This window comes from Pseudophryne corroboree, chromosome 1 (genome assembly GCF_028390025.1).
Source record: "Pseudophryne corroboree isolate aPseCor3 chromosome 1, aPseCor3.hap2, whole genome shotgun sequence".
In the NCBI taxonomy this organism is placed as follows: Eukaryota; Metazoa; Chordata; class Amphibia; order Anura; family Myobatrachidae; genus Pseudophryne; species Pseudophryne corroboree.
The window spans coordinates 1,032,492,063-1,032,498,753 of record NC_086444.1 but is presented as its reverse complement, the minus strand read 5'-3'; positions in this window follow the sequence as shown (position 1 = coordinate 1,032,498,753).

Below are 6,691 nucleotides of genomic sequence, written 5' to 3'. Positions count from 1 at the left end.
GTGGGAACTTTCAGGTCAGCGGTGAGGTCACTTTCGGTCAACCGCTGACCTGAAAGTTCCCACCATTGGTTACAATGGAGCGCATAGGCGCTACATTGTAACACTGCCGTGTGCCGCCTGTCATACAGTACAGGAGCACACAGCCGATCAGGAGGGTGCTACAACGTGGCGCTCCCTGATTGGCTGAAGAAACCCACTTAGACATCAGTCAGAGTGGGTTTCTGGCATTCGGGGAAAGGGGGCCCATGTGAAAACATGGGTCCCCTTTCAGTTCGTGGACGGGTATCCGTTTTTTTATTTTTTCAAGTACGTGGATTACAAAAGGATTTACCGAGGAGCCGAAAACACTGGATTATGTGAGTATAATTTTTTCTACAGGTACACCATGGATTCTACTGGAGAAGAGGACCGACCTGCGTGGGAACATAAGGTAAGTATGTGTATATGGAGGTGTGGATGGATGTATTAAAGTTATACTTTCAAGGTGTGTGTGTAATGTCTTTATTGGGGTATTTTTTTAGTAGTAGTACTACAGGTACCAGCGGGCCCATTTTTCCGCCGCATGCTGGTACTTGTGGTTCTCCAAGTACCAGCTTGCGGGGGAGGCTTGCTGGGCCTTGTAGTACTGCTACTAAAAACAATATTAAACACTTATCACAAAGGCTATCAGCCCCCCATCCGCAGCCCATTGGATGGGGGGGACAGCCTCGGGCTTCACCCCTGGCCCTTGGGTGGCTGGGGGGGGGGGACCCCTTGATTGAAGGGGTCCCCGCTCCCCCAGGGTACCCCGGCCAGGGGTGACTAGTTGGATATTTCATGCCACGGCCGCAAGGCACTGTATAAAAGTGACCCCCGGCTGTGGCATTATCTGTCCAGCTAGTGGAGCCCGGTGCTGGTTTCAAAAATACGGGGGACCCCTACTCTTTTTGTCCTTCGTATTTTTGGAACCAGGACCAGGCGCAGAGCCCGATGCTGGTTGCTTAAATATGGGGGAACCCCTGTCCATTTTTTCCCCATATTTCTGCAACCAGGATCGGCTCAAAGAGCCCGAGGCTGGTTTGCCTTAGGAGGGGGGACCCCACGCAATTTTTTTTCAGAAAATTTAGAACATTTCCCCCCCCTTCCCACTGAAAAACATGCACGGATCTCATGGATCCGTGCATGCCTAAACAAACACGGGATAAAAAAGCAGGTCTGGTTTTTTTTAGCACTTTTTCACGATTTGTATTTTATCACGGCAGTGTTTGGCTATTGTCGGCAGTGTTTGTGTTTTGCACTTTTTAGTAAATTCCCGATTTCTAGCAAATTGCAGGCGTATTTGACCGATGGTGTATTGATTCGTGATTTTTTCCTAGGACTTCCAAAATATTACGAATGCCCTCATCACTGCCGTGATTTTTGCTTAGTAAATTACCGAGATGACACTTTGATGAAAAAACGGCATCTCGGTCAAAATCGGGACCTTAGTAAATATACCCCACAGTGGCCATAATGAAAGTACTGGAAGTTTAATAAAAGGTGTCAAATGGATGATTGTTGCAGTTTTTATTAATGGTAGAAAAATTATGGCAAGCATTTTTCAACAAATTAAAGTTTTTCCAGCATTTTGGCGTACAGAAAAAGTTCTGTATAGTAATTAATATGTATACCTCTCATCTGCTAGTTCTAAAGCCCTCTCCCATCAATACAACACTTTTTAGAGAAATTCATAGGAAAACTGACATGTCTTTTGTGGCCAAATAATGCTATTTAAAACCCCTCCAGGATTATTCATTAGGAGTGACATGCCAGAGGTTCTGCACTGTGGGGGTCATTCCGAGTTGTTCGCTCGTTGCCAATTTTCGCTATACTGCGATTAGTCGCTTACTGCATTTTACACAAAAGTTAGGTATTTTACTCACGGCATAATGAAGCTTTTTCATCGCTGTGCTGATCGTAGTGTGATTGACAGGAAGTGGGTGTTTCTGGGCGGAAACTGGCCATTTTATGGGAGTGTGCGGAAAAACGCAGGCGTTCGAGTTGCAAAACGCAGGATTGGCTGGAGAAACGGGGGAGTGGTTGGGCAAACGCTGGGTGTGTTTGTGACGTCAAACCAGGAATGAAAAGGACTGAGCTGGTCGCAATGGCTGAGTAAGTCTGGAGCTACTCAGAAACTGCTAAGAAATTTCTATTCGCAATTCTGCTAATCTTTCGTTCGCACTTCTGCTAAGCTAAGATACACTCCCAGAGGGCGGCGGCTTAGCGTGTGCAATGCTGCTAAAAGCAGCTAGCGAGCGAACAACTCGGAATCACCGCCTGTGTGTTGACATTTTCCACCTTAAAATAAAGATTTTCCCTATCTTTTCACCTGCTCAGAGGGTGTGCATGAAAAAAAAGTGAATTTTCACTGGAAAAGCAATGTGAGTTTGGAATTGAATAGCAAATGAATTCAAAGTGCGAGTTCGCCATAAGAACAGCTACAGGACTCAATTCGTACTTTAGTGGATTGATCCCTATAAGCAAAAACTTTATAAAAATATTTCATCTGGGAAACTTGGAAACAAGTTACAAACAATTGGAAGTCTGAACTATTTCCCAGCCTAGTATAATAGATTACATGATCTGAGTTTGGAAACATTCAGAGTTTCTTATAGTGATAATGCAACATGTAATACTTAAAATTGAAATCATTTATAACTTTAGTTACTTTTAATGCTACTGACTTACATTGGTTTACAATGTAACATTTGACCCTTGCCTGCTTCTGTAGTATAAATTCTTCCTTTTTAACAAATACCTGTATTTTACAATGGAAGGCCATTGATTGCCTACGAACCTGCTAAATAAATAGAACTAGTAAATATATATATATATACACTAAATTTTGCTAACAAAATAAAAATAATATCTGTTAACATGAGAAACAGGATAATAACAAAAAATTTTTTACTAATAATTGCTGAATATATATTCTTATTGATTGTGTTGTTATAATATACTTTACTGGTGTAATGGTTAGCATTACTGTCTCGCAGTACTGAAGTCATGGGTTCGATTCCCACCATGGCTCCAAATGTGTGGAGTTTGTATATTCTCCCTGTACTTGCGTGGGTTACCTCCTTGTGCTCCGTTTTCCTCCCACAATCCAAAAAGATACTGGTAGGTTAATTTGATCCTAACAAATTTAACTGTAGTGTGAATGTGTGTGCATGTGGTAGGGAATATAGATTGTAAGCTCCACTGGGGCAGGGACTGATGGGAATGGCCAAATATTCTCTTTGTAAAGCACTGCGGAATATGTGTGTGCTATATAAATAACTGATAATAAATAAATAAATAATAAATAAATAATGATACAGAACAGAGAGATAGAACCTTAGATGAGAATTACTAGGGAACTAAGGTCTCCCCCTAGTGGTATAAAAAGGTCTTAATAATAGCAATTGAGTTGGAGGGAACTTCACCCATTTTTTAATTATTATTTTCTCTGACGTCCTAGTGGATGCTGGGAACTCCGTAAGGACCATGGGGAATAGCGGCTCCGCAGGAGACTGGGCACAAAAGTAAAGCTTTAGGACTACCTGGTGTGCACTGGCTCCTCCCCCTATGACCCTCCTCCAAGCCTCAGTTAGATTTTTGTGCCCGGCCGAGAAGGGTGCATTCTAGGAGGCTCTCCTGAGTTTCTTAGTAAAAGTTTAGTTTTAGGTTTTTTATTTTCAGTGAGACCTGCTGGCAACAGGCTCACTGCATCGAGGGACTAAGGGGAGAAGAAGCGAACCTGCCTGCTTGCAGCCAGCTTGGGCTTCTTGGCTACTGGACACCATTAGCTCCAGAGGGACCGAACACAGGCCCAGCCTCGGAGTCCGGTCCCAGAGCCGCGCCGCCGGCCCCCTTACAGAGCCAGAAGCAAGAAGAGGTCCGGAAAATCGGCGGCAGAAGACATCAGTCTTCACCAAGGTAGCGCACAGCACTGCAGCTGTGCGCCATTGCTCCTCAGGCACACTTCACACTCCGGTCACTGAGGGTGCAGGGCGCTGGGGGGGGGGGGGGGGGGGCGCCCTGAGCAGCAATAAAAACACCTTGGCTGGCGAAAATACATCACATATAACCCCCAGGGCTATATGGATGTATTTTAACCCCTGTCAGAATACAGCAAAAAGCGGGAGAAAAGTCAGCCGAGAAGGGGGCGGAGCCTATCTCCTCAGCACACGGGCGCCATTTTCCCTCACAGCTTCGCTGGAAGGACGTCTCCCTGACTCTCCCCTGCAGTCCTGCACTACAGAAAAGGGTAAAACAAGAGAGGGGGGCACTAATTAGGCGCAGTATAAATAAAACCAGCTATAAGGGGAAAAACACTTCTATAAGGTTATCCCTGTATATATATAGCGCTCTGGTGTGTGCTGGCATACTCTCCCTCTGTCTCCCCAAAGGGCTAGTGGGGTCCTGTCCTCTATCAGAGCATTCCCTGTGTGTATGCTGTGTGTCGGTACGATTGTGTCGACATGTATGAGGAGGAAAATGGTGTGGAGGCGGAGCAATTGCCTGTAATGGAAATGTCACCCCCTAGGGAGTCGACACCTGAGTGGCTGAGCTTATGGAAGGATGAGACAGCCGGCTACTCAGCTCGTGCCTGTCCAGGCATCTCAAAAGCCATCAGGGGCTCTAAAACGCCCGTTACCTCAGATGGCAGATACAGACGCCGACACGGATACTGACTCCAGTGTCGACGGTGAAGAGACGAATGTGACTTCCAGTAGGGCCACACGTTACATGATTGATGCTATGAAAAATGTTTTACATATTTCTGATAATACAAGTACCACTAAAAAGGGTATTATGTTTGGTAAGAAAAAACTGCCTGTAGTTTTTCCTGCATCTGAGGAATTAAATGAAGTGTGTGATGAAGCGTGGGTTTCCCCCGATAAAAAACTCATAATTCCTAAAAGGTTATTAGCATCATACCCCTTCCCGCCAGAGGATAGGGCACGTTGGGAAACACCCCCTAAGGTGGATAAAGCGCTCACACGTTTGTCAAAACAGGTGGCACTACCGTCTCCTGATAGGGCCGCCCTTAAGGAACCTGCTGACAGAAAGCAGGAGAATATCCTAAAATGTATATACACTCACACGGGTGTTATACTGTGACCAGCAATCGCCTCAGCCTGGATGTGCAGTGCTGGGGTGGCTTGGTCGGATTCCCAGACTGACAATATTGATACCCTGGATAGGGACAGTATATTACTGACTATAGAGCATTTGAAAGATGCATTTCTATATATGCGGGATGCACAGAGGGATATTTGCCGACTGGCATCAAGAGTAAGTGCGCTGTCCATTTCTGCCAGAAGAGGGTTATGGACGAGGCAGTGGTCAGGTGATGCTGATTCCAAAAGGCATATGGAAGTATTGCCTTACAAAGGGGAGGCGTTATTTGGGGTAGGTCTATCAGACCTGGTGGCCAGGGCAACTGCTGGGAAATCCACATTTTTACCCCAGGTAGCCTTTCAACATAAGAAGACGCCGTATTATCAGGCGCAGTCCTTTCGGCCCCATAAGGGCAAGCGGGCAAAAGGCTCCTCATTTCTGCCCCGTGGCAGAGGGAGAGGAAAAAGGCTGCAGCAAACAGCCAGTTCCCAGGAACAGAAGCCCTCTCCCGTTTCTGCCAAGTCCTCAGCATGACGCTGGGGCTTTACAAGCGGACTCAGGCACTCCCCTAAAGTCTGCTTTACCGACGTCTCCCTCCGACAGGGAGGCGGTATTGGAAGCCATTCACAAGCTGTATTCCCAGCAGGTGATAATCAAGATACCCCTCCTGCAACAGGGACAGGGGTATTATTCCACGCTGTTTGTGGTACCGAAGCCGGACGGCTCGGTGGGACCTATTTTAAATCTGAAATCCTTGAACACTTACATACACAGGTTCAAATTCAAGATGGAGTCACTCAGAGCGGTGATTGCGAACTTGGAAGAAGGGGATTATATTGGTGTCTTTGGACATCAAGGAGGCTTACCTCCATGTCCCAATTTACCCTTCTCACCAAGGATACCTCAGGTTTGTGGTACAGAACTGTCACTATCAGTTTCAGACGCTGCCGTTTGGTTTGTCCACGGCACCCCGGGTCTTTACCAAGGTAATGGCCGAAATGATGATACTCCTTCGAAGGAAGGGAGTTTTAGTTATCCCGTACTTGGACGATCTCCTGATAAGGGCAAGATCCAGGGAACAATTGGTAGTCGGGGTAGCACTATCTCAAGTAGTGTTGCGGCAGCACGGTTGGATTCTCAATATTCCAAAATCGCAGCTGATCCCGACTACACGTCTTCTATTCCTAGGGATGATCCTGGACACAGTCCAGAAAAAGGTGTTTCTCCCGGAGGAGAAAGCCAGGGAGTTATCCGAACTAGTCAGAAACCTCCTAAAACCAGGCCAAGTGTCAGTGCATCAATGCATAAGGGTCCTGGGAAAAATGGTGGCTTCCTACGAAGCAATCCCTTTCGGCAGATTCCACGCAAGAACTTTCCAGTGGGACCTGCTGGACAAATGGTCCGGATCGCATCTTCAGATGCATCAGCGGATAACCCTGTCACCAAAGACAAGGGTGTCTCTCCTGTGGTGGTTGCAGAGTGCTCATCTTCCCTAGGGACGCAGATTCGGCATTCAGGACTGGGTCCTGGTGACCACGGATGCCAGCCTGCGAGGCTGGGGAGCAGT